Here is a 15,859-nt window from a genome sequence, read left to right on the forward strand (position 1 = left end):
TGCATTACATTGCTTCACTGACAAAACAGCCTCACTTTCTCTTACTCAGAAAAATGTAATCTACTGTATTAGACAGCATCAGTTCTCCACTCCAAACCACCTATGGCAGCCTCTTGGAGTTAATCTGCAGATTAGATTGGATAAATGGATAAAGGAAAATATGTTAAAGGGATATGGGAACAGGGTCGATAAATGTGATTAGGACTATTTGCTTGCATGGAGGATAAACACCAACATGGGCTAGCTGAGTCACATGGTATGTTTCCATGTTGTAACTTTTTATGTATTTCTTTGCAGGTACCTTATATGGAAAGATGTCCACTAAGTGTTTGACAGAGACTTCTAAAATGTATGGAGGATACAGGCCCTGATATTAGAATGGAGGCAGGATGGCAGTGGTGGGGGGGGGGGTGCTGATTGGGCGTGTGGGTAACCCGCCCAATAAAAAATGTCTGTTCTGCATGCGATCGCAATTCAATTGGTGCCACTTAACGTGGCTTCCGGGTTTGCCGTCGGAAAGCTGCGCAGCGGGCGGACTGCGCACCTGCATCATAGGCTGTCAGGTAGAGGAGCTCTATTTAAAGGACCATTGCTCCCAAGGTTTTCGCTGGAGCAAACACCCACACACCACAATAGAGCAGCACAGGGGAAAGGCTGCTCCAAGGTTTAATGATGCCTCGCTCCAGGTGCTACTGGATGGGATAAGGAGGATGAGGGATGTGTTTTACCCAGCAGACGGGAGGAAGTGGCCTGCCTCTGCCACCAAGAAGGCCTGGCTTGAGGCGGCAGAGGAGGTCACCAGTAGCAGCAACATCTACCGCACCTGGGTCCAGTGCAGGAAGTGCTTCAATGATCTAACTAGGTCAGCCAAAGTGAGTACACTTACTAATTCTCCTACATTCCGTGTTCCACATCACCGCCCCCACCCCCCAACTCATTCTGCACTACCAAGACTACGCTATCACATCACTCCTCACACCCATTTAAGCTCATCCTCAACTTACCTGCAGTTCCTCAGCACTTCCTCACCTCCCCATTAGTCACCCCACCACTACCACTCAACCCAATCTTCACCCAATGTGATGGCTCTGTCTCATACTCATCCTCTGATGCATCTCTTTCATGGTCAGCCTGACCCAAAGCAATGCATTCATCGGTTGGTCACTTCACCATCACTAATTCACACTTCTGTTCTTTCTCCCCTTCTAGGAGAAGAGAGCGCAAAATGCAGGCGAGAGGGCGAGGATTGGAGGGGGGCCTCCACAAACACTGCTCCTCACAGACGCGGAGCTGGAGGCGTTGGAGCTGAGCCGTACCCTCGAGTGCCTGTCTGTCAGGGACAGTGAGACTGACACCCCACAAACATCTGGTGACACAACTTTAACATTCAGCACACACAATATGAATTGATGTTAACATGCCTTGCCATCTTCAACACCTCAGTATGCTCATCGCAACATGGCACATCTGTGATGATGCTTAACATTGCCTTCTGTTCTCTTACAGGCTCTTCAGCGACTGCAGTGATGGCAGAGGGAGATTCCTCAGAGGACCTATCGGCCTCTGAGGGCGCACCATCACATCTTAGTGAGCCATCCACCAGCGCAGATACTCACACCTCGGTTGCTCCTAGTCCTCAGTTAATTGGTTGGCACCTGATGAGTCACCACACACAAGTGAGCACAAGCAGACACTGGTGGCAGGGACAGCTGTGGAGAGTCCACGTCAGTGGGAGCACTCTTCTCCAGGCTCTGCTCGGCTGGACATAGATGCTGAACCCCAGGGGCCATCCTTTAAAAAGGAGAATGATCGAGGGACAGCAACACATTTGCGAGGTACTCGAACAGGTGCCACGCGCACTCTCCACAATCGTACAGAGGATGGAGGAGTCCCACTCCTGCATGAATGGAATGGTGGCACAGATACGGGAGGGAATCTCTGAGATCGTGTCACAGGGACGTGAGCAACTCTCTGGGATAGTGTCACAGGTAAGTGCGGGAATGTCTGTAATGGAGAGAAGGCTAGCCTCCATTGTGCTTCAAGCACGGCTCACAGATGAGTCTATTCAGGCCTTGACAATGGCCGTTCGGACTCAGGGTGAACAACATTCTACCGTCTTAAACAGGCAGACAGAAATTTTACAACTGGGCTTCCAAGGCATCGTACATGTCCTCTAAATTGTTCTCCAGCAGGGTGGTAGGAGTGATGCGGGCCTCGTCCAGGAGAGGGATGATGGCGAAAGGGGACGTGGAAGTGGGGACACCACTCAAAGCGCTCCCATGTCTCACCCATTGCCATCGTCTCAACCCGTTCCTGCAATGCTGCCTCCTCTCCAGGTGGCCGAGTCTGCCCTGGCACAGGTGCAGGTGGAGCAGTCTTTGGAGGGGCCCTCACGGGCACCAAAACCCAGAGGGCGTAGGCCCAAAGCAATTAAGCAGTCAGGGCATGAACATGAGCAACGTGCCACTACCTCTGCTGCAGCCACAGGGGATGCACCACGTAGAAATAGTCGGAAGAGAATGGCAAAGGTTTTGTGAGCATGAAGGGGATGCACAAGGGTGTTTGACAGATTGTCATGTTTTTCATTTATATTTCGTTTTTGTTAAAGTGACATTAAATTTTATGATTGTCACCACTGCTGCCATGTCTTGCCCATTCTTGACTGGCTTTTGTGATAGGGCCCTTTCATGAGGTTCACCATGAACGGCGACACTTGATGCCACCCATTGGGTCACTTTACAGTGGGTGTATGTGTAGTTGCAGGTCTGTTTTATGCAGGGAGGGGTGAGGGGGCTGGTGTTGGCGCTGCTCTTTCCAGGTGGTGCGACGACCAGACTGTTCATACTTTCTGGTGTTAGGAGAACCGTTCACATATCAGCGACTCCCTGGCCTCACGAGCAGCCAGATGAGCCGCTGCTCTGCCCATTGGCTGCTTCTGCTCCTGCTCCTCCTCCTCCTCCATGAGGGTGGCAGATGTGGATGGGGCCTCCTCAAGCGGCACCCCTCTCTGTTGTGCCATGTTGTGTAGGGCACAACACACGACTATAATGCGTCCCACTCTGTCTGGTGTGTATTGAAGCGCTCCCCCAGAATGATCAAGGCACCTAAATTGCATCTTGAGCAGCCCTATGGCATGCTCAATTGTAGACCTGGTGGCGATGTGGCTGTCATTATATCAATGCTGTTGCTCGGTGATGGGGTTCCTCATAGGTGCCATGAGCCACGTGTGCAGGGGGCATCCCTTGTCCCCGAGGAACCAGCCCTTAAGGGTGTTTGATGCAAGGAAGAGGGGTGGGATGTTGGATTCCCTCAGGATGAAGGAATTTTGGCAGCTTCCAGGAAATCTGGCGCACACGTGAAGAAATCTTTTACTGTGGTCACAAAACGAGCTGAGCATTGGTGTGATACCCCTTCCTGTTGATGAACAGTCCTGGCTCGTGTGGAGGTGCTCGTATTGCTACATGGTGGAATCCCACTGCCCTCTCTGTCTGGCTGAGGTCGTCTATAGGGAAGTTGACATACTGCGAGGCTCTGCGAAACAAGCCATCGGTGACCTGCCTTATACACTTGTGTGCAGACGACTGAGAGACCCCGGCGATGTCCCCAGTGGCACCCTGGAATGATCCGGAGGCGAAGAAGTTGAGGGCAGTGGTGACTTTGACAGCGACGAATAATGAGATGCCAATCGTCCCAGCCGGTAGCGCTCGGTATGAAGGAGGCTGCAGGTGTCTGCGACCACCTGGCAGCTCACTCTGTGTGCACTGCTCCTCAGAGAGGTCCAGGAAGCTGAGCCTCGGTCTGTAGACCCTATGTCGAGGGTAGTGCCTCTTGCTACATTGTTCTCTCTGTTGCCCTCTGTGTTCTTGTGCAGGTTCCTGTGGCGCAGCACTCTGTTGTGGAGCTGCAAGTGGCAGAAGTGCACGCCGTGCCTGGCGAGGCTGGTGATGTTGCACGTCCTTGGATGTGGTGGTGAAATCAGCCATGGCGCCCCCCCATCCTGAAGGCATCAGTTTGAGGGGGTCCGAAAAGTTGTTAAATAAGTGTGAACAGAAGAATTGTGAATGGAAAGTAAGAATTTTCAGTGAAAACACAAAGATCTCCCAGCCAAACGTTTGTGTGAAAGAACTGAGTGCCCTGCAGCAAGAACTCACCTTTTCTCCCTATCTGTCAAACAAGCATTTGAATGTCCAACTGGCTGCTGGCTGAAACACGTCTGTTGCAACATCGAGTGTTTCCCACAGCAGGGAAACATGCTGAGGATGTTTCAAAATCTGACCCCTGCCTTAATGTGGACAAAATTAAGTACTTTAAGTATCTAAATAAGTGTCTTAACTCTCATCCCACCGGCTTTAATTGCCAGCGGGACTTCCGCATTCGGGAGGCGCGCCCGCACCCGGACCCGTCAACGGGGAACCCAGAAGTCTGCGGGTTGGAGCTGGGTTCCGAACGTGCTTGGGATTTCCGGAGCCCCTCCACCCCCAATGCACCCGCAATTTAATTTTAAAATTGACCTCACTGTGTATGTATTGGTCGAATAGCATGGTTATTCCAGGGGTGACGGATTGCATCTGAGATACTCAAGTCTCCTCCATGAATAGGATCAAAGTGGTTTTCAATCACTTCTTGTTGTGTAGTATAGAGCAATCGTACTATTAATATGTAGAAATTACTGTTGGTGTAAAACCTTATGCCAGCAGTGATTGAGAGAAATGCAGCAGTAAAATCAGGAATGCAGCTTATGATGTATCCTGATCATTCACTGCTCTGAACCATATTGTTGCCAGCATGTGAAGGATTCTGTGCACTAAAGCACACAGTGCAGTTGAAACAGCTATTAAGCTTATTGATATCAGCATAACTGGGACGGCAGCTGGGGTGATCTGCATTGGGGATGTGGCAGGAGAAGAGCCCAAACAGGCCTCTTCCTCTCAAGGTGCTTGCACAACCTTCTGCTCCAGTCAAGCTTCTCAAAGAATTGAGAAAGTTCCAGAGAGCGAGCAGGATCTGGCAGCCACTCCATTGTTGGATGTGGCTCCTGCCATCACAGGGACATCAGACGCACCCAGAGGCTCAAGGTTATGACCATCCCAACACGGCCACACCACCCAACAGCAACCTGCCGCCACAGTTACTCCTCCCACTCAGACAGCACTTAGACACAGCCTTAGGTTTGAGGAATAGGACAAGCATGCCTTAAAAGGGACACCAAAGGGAAGCACAGGCTTAGGCCAAAAATGAAGCTTGAGGGCTAATACATTCAAATTGTGCAGTAAAGCATTTTAGGATTAGGATTGATTACTTAAGGGGGTCTCACTCCACATGGTTCACGTGATGTGCTAAACTCACCCACTTGGAACAGGTGTTGGGGAGATGCTGCACCGAGAAAACTGAAGTCTTTGTTTAAAGATGAGTACATTTTAATTTTCTTTCCACATTCGAGGTTTTTGTCCACCACAATGATTGTAGTTAGTGCTCCATTAGCACTGGACTCTCTGTGATGTCTAGGCTGCCCACAATGTTAGCTCCCAGCACTCCATTAAATAACAGGTCTCCTATACCAAACACAGCAATCTGGTAATGAGAGTAGAGGTGTGTTTCAAGAGGCTGAAGTTTAACAGGAAAGCATTGACAAAGCTATACCCTTAGGAAGATTTCCACACAACATGTAGAATCATAGAAAGTTACGGCCAGAAGAAGGCCATTCTATTTACTTCATCTCACCCTAACAACATATCCTTCTGTTCCTTACTCCCTCCTGCACTTAATCTAGCTTCCCCTTAAATGAATCTATGCTATTTGCCTCAACCACGCCATGTGGTAGTGAGTTCCACATTCTCACCATTCTCTGAGTAAAGAAGTTTCTTCTGAATTACTTATTGGATTTATTAGTGATTACCTTACATTTATGGCCCCTAGTTTTGGACTCCCGCACAAGTGGAAACATCTCTATGTTTACCCTATCGAACTCCTTCATAATTTTAAAAACTTCTATCAGGTCACCTCTTTTCTAGAGAAAAAAGCCCCAGCCTATTCAGTCTTTCCTGATAGTTGTACCCTCTCAGTTCTGGTATCATTCTTGTAAATTGTTTTTGCACTGTCTCCAATGCTTCTATATCCTTTGTATAATATGGAGACCATAACTTTGCACAGTACTCTTAAGTGTGGCCTAAGCAAGTTTCTATATAAGTTTAATATAACTTCTCTGCTTTTGAAATGTATTCCTCTAGAAATGAACCTGTGCTTTGTTTGCACTTTTTATGGCTCTGTTAACCTGCGTTGCTAATATATAAAAGAAATATGCCAATTAATGTTAAAAGATCATATTTTGGAAGTAGTCCCAGATGATTTATAAGTATCTAGGTACTAGACCAGAAGCTCAGAACTGCGAGTCAGTTAGCCAAGTAAATCATTGCAGCATGTCAACCACCAGTGAGTGGAAAAGCAGATGTCCCACAATAACCAATCAATGGATGGCTCACTAAACCAAGTGATCAGTATGTACCATGTAAGCCTGTGTCAGTACAGGCACGCAGATCGAAACGGGCAATACAGGTAAAATTAAATGTTACAGATGCAATAAAGTGGGATCCAAAGCAATCAGTAGCTAGTCTGAAAGATGATACTATCAGTGATACCAAGTGCCTCTAAGAGATTTGAGACTGCCAGTGTGTAGTGACCCTGAATACAGAGAATCTGGCACTGTACTTATACCCAATCATGGTAAACAAATGTCCAGCAGAAGGTTTGCATGATATAGGAAATAACCTGGTGTTGGTCTGTTTGCTGCATGCTCCTTAGCTTTGTCCTGAAAAGAGGCCTCGACATGCAGTGTGATGAACAGGATGTTGATCTGAAGTGAAGCAATCAGTACGTAATGGGCAGGAGATTTTGGGGGTTCTAGCCAACAGACAGAAAGCAGCAAAATAGTGTGTAAACCAGCAGGAGTAAATGCTCTCAACCCAGTTAATTCTGAAATAGCACCTGAGCAGCAATTTCAAGGCTCAGCTCTCCCATGTAATTTCAAGGCAGCTATTATATGGTCATTTATTAAGTTAGTTCATCACCCTCTCAACTCTGCAGACGAAAATCTGAGATAGATTAAATGTTGAGTCCTATGTACCATGAAAACAACAGCGAACACAAGCTGCTGTGGGCAATTGGTGCACTCTGCAAACATCAAAAGATCATTCGTCATGAAAGATGCACTGTCCTTTTTCAGCCTACACAGACATTTTCAATTTTTAGTGAAATATTGTGGTTATCAATATTAGTGCGAAGCAATGAAACACATTCATTTTATTTTTGGCACCCAGTATTAGCATTGAGGATTCCCAGGTTAGATATAACGGCCCTGAAATTCCACACGACTATTTGCGACGGTTTTTCTGCAACTTGCACCCACCAAACCACCGCAGCGCTGACTTCGGGGGCTCAGACTACAGAGGAAGTGTGATGACTATGTACCAGAAACTGCTAAGTGCATTGAGCAACCTGCTAGTGAGCTTATGCGCAATGGCACTTAGCACAGAGGAGTCCAGCTCCAACATGTGTCGGGGGCTTCGTGCAGGACAACAAGACCATACAGGCAACTGTGGAGTGAGTGGTCAGCTCTTTGAACACTGGAGTGAGGCCCATAATGAGCTGTCAGGTTCCATGGCAGCTCAGACTGCTGCCATCTTGGCTCTGGAGTCCAGTGTGGAGAGGGGCTTCCAGAGCATCACATCAACCACAACAATGTGCATTTATATCGCGCCTTTAACGTAGTAAAACATCCCAAGGCGTTTCACAGGAGCGTAATCAGACAAAAATTGACACCGAGTCAAAGAAGGCGACATTAGGACAGGTGACCGGAGGTAGGTTTTAAGCAGCATCTTAAAAGGAGGATAGGTGAAGAGGTTTGGAGAGGGAATTCCAGAGCTTAGGGCCTAGACGGCTGAAAGCACGGCTGCCAATAATGAGGAGAAGGAAGTGGGGAATGCACAAGAGGCCAGAGTTGGAGGAATGCAGAGTTCTTGGAGGGTTTTAGGGCTGGAGGAGGTTGTGGAGATAGGGAGGGATGAGGCCATGGAGTGATTTGAACACCAGGATGAGAATTTCCTGCACTGTTCGCATGCTTGAGGTCGCCCACCACAGCCATCTGAAGTGTCCTCAATGGAAGCTCAGCAGCCTTCCACCTCCTAAGCTGTAGACACTGGTCATTCACTTTGTAGGAGCAGTAGGATTGGTAAACGAGCACACAAGACAGAAACTAAGAGTTTGCACAAGGGTGATTCTTAGTTCTTTATGTTCAATACTAACAATTCCCAAATGAAGAATGATTAACTATGTTGGTATGGTAAACTTTTTTTTGTGGAATTGGTGTCGGTCTTAGTAGTCTCAATCATGTAAGGGCAAGCCCCATGAAGTTGGACTGTATGAGGGCATTCAAATGGTGGATGCAAGGACCTTGATTATATGGATGACTGGACTGTTGGTGTATTGGGGAGGGGAGAGATGGTTCACCTGAAGCCCTCTTCTCTCAGTTGTTGTCTGAGATTTCTGGCAGCTGGCTGAACTGGTGAGCAATACTGTTCCTCCTCTTCCTCCTCCACTTCTTCCAGCCCAGCCCTTCTGGATGGCAAAAGTATGCAGCATGCAGCACATCATCACAAATTTGGAGACACAGTCGGCGGTGTACTGCAGAGCTCCTCCAGAGCAGACTATGCAGCAGAATCATTGTTCGAGTCACACCGAGGGTCTGTGCTATGATGTTTCATGTGGTGATGTGGCTCTTATTGTAGGCCAGCTCGCGCCTGTGCTAGGTTCATGACAGGAGTCATGAGCCATGTGTTGAGGGGCTATCTCCTGTTGCTAATTCGCCAGGCTCTAATCTGGCCGTCTGGGTGAAGTAGAGCTGAGATAGAGGACTGGCGTAGGATGAAAGCAGCATAGCTGCTGGCAGGAGCACGAGCACAGACCTGCATTAATCGCTGCCTGTTATAAACGAGTTGGACGTTGAAGGAATGGTATCCCTTTCTGCTCATCTAAATGCTAGGCTCCTCATGTGAAGCAATGTATATGCAGTTTATAAGTCCTTTACACTAAGCCTGCTGCTCTCTTGTCCTGCTGCACTTGTTCCATGGAGAAGGAGACATAATTGTCCTTCATGGAATGTAGAGCCTCAGTCACATGTCTGATGCAGCAGTGCACAGCGAATTGGGAGCTGTCGCTGATGTCGCCTTTTGCAGCCTGAAAGGACCCTGTGGCATAAATGTTCAGGGCCACAGTTACCTTGGCAGCCTTAGGCAGTGTTTTCCATGCCCTGGTTTTGGGCTGCAGTTGGGGCTGCAACAGATGACACCGCTCAGTTACAGCCTCCCTGGTAAACTACAGGCTCCTCACATAATGCTCCTCGGTCAGGTTGAGATAGGAGAACTGTTGCTGCTCCCCATCCTCCTCTAGCCACAAAGGCAGACCAACAGAGCATTCATGAGGCAAACAACCATCCCAGGACCTCCAATAAGTTGTTCCCAGATCTCCTAAATCAGTTCTCCTACAGACAAGATCAACAAAAAAAAAGGCCCAGAAGTCCACCAGCAGCCTAACGGGACAAACCAGTTGACATACCTGAATGGAAGTGATGATCCCTTTAAATAGCTTTCCTGCAGGCTCCTTCCCAACTGTTAGCGCCATGATTTGCTGGGCGGGTTGATCAAATGCCCAGTCAGGTGTTGGGACTTACCAATTTCACAAAAGGGTCCTCAACCACCTTACTTACATATTACAATGAGCTCTTCGCACGTTTCCGGCGGCTGCTTTGGACGACTACAGGGCGCCTGACCCAGTATAGCGTGTGCTGCACATTTCAAGCATGCCGTGTTGGACTCCTAGTGCTTGAAAATTTGGCAATCAAATTCCTAGCTAGTATTTCTTTGAGGAAAGTCGAACAGACCAATACTGATTGGTTGCTTCTCTGAGATTTTAAACTTCCCCCACGCGTGAGATTTTTCAACTGCCCTCTGATTTGACCAGAACAGTTCCTTTTAATATCCCAGTTAATGGGACTCCTGTATTTTGAATATCCCATCATCATATTTAGAAAGGAACTGTCAGTCAAACAATCATACAAACTGGATCAGTACAACAATATTGTTTAAGTTTGAATTATTCTTCTCTCCTGTAACCAACAAAGCTTATTGTTGTATCAAAATAAGCTTGGTCTGAACTGACCAAGTACTGTGCTGGATTTAAAGAAACAGCCACTGATATGAAACAAGACATTTTTGTCAAACAGGCTAAGAACGATTATAAGGGAAAATTATTTAACAAAAACATAAAAGGCAATAAAAATGCTTTCTACTGCCACTTAAGCAGTAAGAAGATGATTAAGTTGGGAGACAACAACAACTTGCATTTATATAGCGCCTTTAACATAGTAAAATATCCCAAGGCGCTTCACAGGAGTGATTATCAAACAAAATTTGACACCGAGCCACATAAAGAGATATTAGGACAGGTGACCAAAACCTTGGTCAAAGAGGTAGGTTGTAAGGAGCGCCATAAAGGAGGAGAGAGAGGTGGAGAGCTTTAGGGAGGGAATTCCAGAGCTTAAGGCCTAGACAACTGAAGGCACATCTGCCAATAGTGGAGCGATTAAAATCAGGGATGCACAAGAGGCCACATTGGAGAATCGCAGAGATCTCGGAGGATTGTAGGGCTGGAGGAAGTTACAGAGATAGGGAGGGGTGAGGCCATGGAGGGTTTGAAAACAGGGATGAGAATTTTAAAATCGAGGCGTTGCCGGACCGGGAGCCAATGTAGGTCAGCGAGCACAGGGGTGATGGGTGAACGGGACTTGGTCCGAGTTTGAATATGAGCTCAAGTTTATGGAGGGTGGAAGATGGGAGGCTGGCCAGGAGAACATTGGAATAATCAAATCTAGCAGTAACAAAGACATTGATGATGGTTTCAACAGCAGATGAGCTGAGGCAGGAGCGGAGATGGGCAATGTTACGGAGGTGGAAGAAGACAGTATTGGTGTTGGCGTGGATATGAGGCCGGAAGCTCATCTCAGGGTGAAATAAGACGCCAAGGTTGCGAACGGTCTGGTTCAGCCTCACACAATGGCCAGGGAGGGGAATGGAGTCGGTAGCTAGGGAACGGAATTTGTGCCAGGAACCGAAAACAATGGCTTTGGTCTTCCCAATATTTAATTGGAGGAAATTTCTGCTCACATGTCAATCAAGCAGCATGACAATCAGAGGCAGCGGAGGGGTTGAGAGAAGTGGTGGTGAGGTACAGCTGGTCGTCATCAGGGCACATGTGGAACCTGATGTTATTTTTCAGATGATGTTGCCAAGGGACAGCATGTAGACGAGAAATAGGAGGGGTTCCAAGATAGCTCCTTAGGGGACTCCAGAGGTAACGGTGCAGGAGCAGGAAGAGAAGCCATTGCAGATGATTCTCTGGCTATGACTGGATAGATGGAATGGAACCAGGCGAGCGCAGTCCCACCTAGCTGGACGATGGAGGAGAGGCGTTGCAGGAGGATGGTGTGGTCAACCGTGTGAAAGGCCGCAGACAGATTGATAAGGATGAGGAGCGATAGTTTACCATGGTCACAGTCACATAGGATGGCATTTGTGACTTTGATAAGGACTGTCTCAGTACTGTGGCAGGGGCGGAAACCTGATTAGAGGTGTTCAAACATGGAGTTGAGGGAAACATGGGCACAGATTTGGGAAGTGACATCATGTTCGAGGACCTTGGAGAGGAAAGGGAGGTTGGAGATGGGGCGGTAGTTTGCAAGGACAGTGGGGACAAGGGTAGGTTTTTTGAGGAGGGGTGAGATGACGGCAGATTTGAAGGGGAGGGGGACAGTACCTGAGAAGAGGGAACCATTATCAATATCAGCTAACATGGGGGCCAGGAAGTTGGCTGGTCAGCAGTTTGATGGGAATAGGGTCGTGGGAGCAGGAGGTGGGTCTCATGGTCAAGATGATCTTGAAGAGGGCATGAGAGGAGATAGGAGAGAAACTGGAGAAAGATTCAAATTCACGGCTAGGCCAGAGGGGAACCGTGGGGAAAGTTTGGTTTGGTAGGCATGGGGAAGGGAGAGAAGCGACAGGGGCAGCTGAACGAACGGTCTCAATCTTAGTGACAAAGAAGTCCATGAGCTCCTCGAACTTATTGTTGGTGGTGAGGATGGAGGGGGTAGGGGAGAGGGGTTTAAGAAGACAGTTTGTAGTGGAGAAGAGAAGCCAGGGGTTATCTTTGCATTCCAGGATGATCCTGATTTTGACAGAGGAGAGCAGGACCCGATAATGCTTTATGTGATCCAGACAGATCTGGCGATGAATGGTGAAACCAATTGTTCACCACAAACGTTCAAGTCTGCAACCCATGGACTTAAGGGAGTGGGGATGAGGGCCATACCAGGGGGAGAGACCAAGGTGGGAGAGAGTAATGGTTTCAATGGGGACAAGGGCATCAAAGGTGGAGGTGAGGGTGTGATTGAGCAGCCGGTAGCTGCAGAAATGTTGTGGTGACAGCTGACAATTTGAAAGTGCCATTGTAAGTGAGACCATCTCTGAAAGATGAATGAGGTAAGCGTGCAGTAGAGAGTAAAGGTGGCAATGGAGATACCTCTAACATCTATCAGTGTAAAGTGCATAGGTACATACAGCAAGAGACAAAGGCCCTGTTCATGACAGCAGTTACCTATATAAAGTTCCCAATGGAGGCCAGAGATGTATAAGCCTGAGCAATGGATTTTTACCATTTAGCAGGATTCCCCAAAGCACATGGGGTAATAGATAAAACCTGGGTAGCCTTCGAACTCCTCCTGGCAGGAGTCACCCCTTTATGAATCGGAAAGGCTATTACTCCATCAAGATGCAGCTGTTGTGTGACCATTGCCACCGCATTATGCAAGTGACTGCCAGATAGGCAGGCTGCACTCTGAGGCAGTTACCTGTTTCACCCCCCTTTGCAGATCCCCATCAAGTAAGGCGCTGACGTCTTGGTGATCAAGGGCTACCTTGGTTGATCATTCATTTGCAACATCGCAGCATGCCAGCTGAGAGAAGATAGAACAAGGCCCATGCTGCCACCAAGGCCATAATAAAGAACATAATAGGCATCCTGAATCAGCACGTCCAGTGTTTGGATGGTTAGAGGTTGTGTTGGAGCACCAGCCTCCCAAAGCCTCCTATATAATTGGGGCTGGGTGCATTTTGCTTAACATTGCAATGGAAAGAGGAATCCATTCTAAGGGGCTACAACAGGAGGTGGAAGAATACATATCTGATATTGCTGAACAGGAAGTGCTGGAGATTGCCCCACAGGGCCCTATGATGACTGCCAAACAAATGCCTGATCACATAAAACTTTGCTTGAGCCAAACATACTACCATTGCCTTCTGTCCTCTTAGCAACATCTTCATTTACCCACAAAAAAATTACAAAAATCACAACATTTAAAACCCATTATTGCTCTTCCAGAAACATCTTTCATCTTCTCATCACTGCCCCAAAAATTGTAACATTCCCCACTTACAAACTGCTGTGCATTTAATGTGCAGATATTCAATGCTTCGCTGTACAGTGCTATATTGGTGCTCCCCTTTCCTAGTTGTTGGTGAATGCTGTGCTCAATTGCCAATCCCGTCTTTCTTCTCAGTGAAAGATCTGCAACAAAAGACTGTGCAGTGGCTCATAATTAAATCTCCAAGAGAGGCACAAGGGATCAAGGAAGCTCTCGATCTCTGCTAGCCTGACCTCCTGATGGGCCTGCTTCAGGCTGTGGCACTTCTACAGCTGTGGGGTTAGTCTGGGCCACCTGCTTTCCAGCCCTTGCAAAATCCCCAGAATTAAGGGAGGCGAGTCCAGTGGTAGTTTTCCCAGCATAAGAAAGCAACCTCATCCCTCTTCAGTTCTGTCTGGCCCCTGCTGGAAGCCTTCATTTTTACACACTGGATAGCCAGGTGATGAAGGACAGCATACTAGAGCCTGGTCTTCCATTGCTTCCAAGCCTTTATTCACAGAGATCCACATTACCTACACCACACCCTAGATCAGCTCTCTTATAAATGGGTACGAGAGTTCCCAATAGATACGCACCACCTGAATACAATTAACACTAATTGATATAAATCACATGGATACAATTAACATTCATGTCTCTGTGTCTGTTGATCTGAGGGTGAGTGGACCCCATTGCAGCAATGACATTGCTGCAGCCCCAGTAAATAGCTCTCTCCATTTGGCCAAGCGGATCGAATAACTTACCCAAGTTGGAGGTAACATTGCAGTCCAAAGCCTTCATGGCAGCATCCTGAGCATTCAGGAGAAATTCAAAGATTGGCACAATGGCCTCTGCCATGAGTGACTGCACTGCTGATGGCCCTGGAGTTAGTCCTCACTTCTGGGCTGTCTGCATAATTTTGAAGCCTTGCATGAATACCCCATACATTGGGATGTGGAATCCTCCACCCTACCCACCATATTATGGAAGGTGATAGACTTCTTCCTCAAAGATTCTAACAATAACCTGTGCTCAGAAAACATACTTCTTTTAAAAACTGGGTCCCAGAGATCAGCATGCTTGGCCTCAGCAGCTCTCTCTTCCACTTGCACCTGCTGCTGCTCACTTGTGCCAGTGAGTTTACCTCATACTGACTATCTAAATCCCCTGCTGGTACTTGGAAAGTTAAACCCAGAAACACTGGGCCTGGTGGGGTGCCTTGGGACTGACCTGGATGAGACTCACTGGTTCCTCTTGTGCCACACCTGCAACGGCAGGAAAAGGAACTCTTCAGGACTTTGTATAGAGCAGTTGGCACAGTACTGTAGTACTTCTCAGCCTTATGTGTCAGTGCTTGTGCATAATTGCCAATTGCTCACATTTTAGCCTTTCTAGCCTCTTCACGCCTCTCGCACAGTGCATCAAATATTCATGAATTTCTCATCCATTACAACCGCCCCACTACACATTGTGCATTATTTCGTCTACACGTGCATGATGTTTCATGCACATGCACAAAAGAGATAATGTGCAATGCATGATGTTCATTGCTTTCCGGGATCATTGCCAGGTGCGTGTTCCTAAATATTGGAGTATCACACAGCTTGGCTTTTTACTTAGTACTCGTGTATGTATATAAACATTTCAGATGGCCTTGTGCACACAGTATGGCATTTTATCGTCAAACTGATGAAGTTGCAAAACTTACAGCCGAAGTATTTTACAGTTGGGCAGTAATGAACTAGAAAGGATATGTCAGGGTTTATTATGGATTTTAGTGCATCAATGTGATTAAATGCTGACATTCACATTCATTTTTATCATTTAATTGTGTGTTTACATTTAGTGTGATTGCAAAGATTGAAAAGACAGCAAAGTGGCATGCTGACTCATCTGTAGCTTCTGATGCCAGTGATACTGCATTATCATAGAATCATGGAGTGAATCAGCACAGAGGGAGGCCATTCGGCCTATTATGTCTGTGCCAGCTCTTTGAAAGAGCTATTCAATTAGTCCCACTCCCCTGCTCTCTCCCCATAGCCCTGTAAATTTTTCCACTTCAAGTATTTATTCAATTCCCCTTTGAAAGTTATTATTGAAATTGCTTCCATCACCCTTTCAGGCAGTGCATTCCAGAACATGACAACTCACTGCGTAAAAATGTATCCTCATTTTGCCTCTGGTTCTTTTGCCATCCACCTTAAATCTGTGTCCTCAGACTACCAACCCTCCTGCCAGTGGAAAAAGTTTCTCCTTATTTACTCTATCAAAACCCTTCATGATTTTAAACACCTCCATCAAATCTCCCCTTAACCTTCTCTGCTGTAAGGAAAACAATCCCAGATTCTCTAGTCT

This window comes from Heptranchias perlo, chromosome 6 (assembly GCF_035084215.1).
Source record: "Heptranchias perlo isolate sHepPer1 chromosome 6, sHepPer1.hap1, whole genome shotgun sequence".
NCBI lineage: Eukaryota > Metazoa > Chordata > Chondrichthyes > Hexanchiformes > Hexanchidae > Heptranchias > Heptranchias perlo.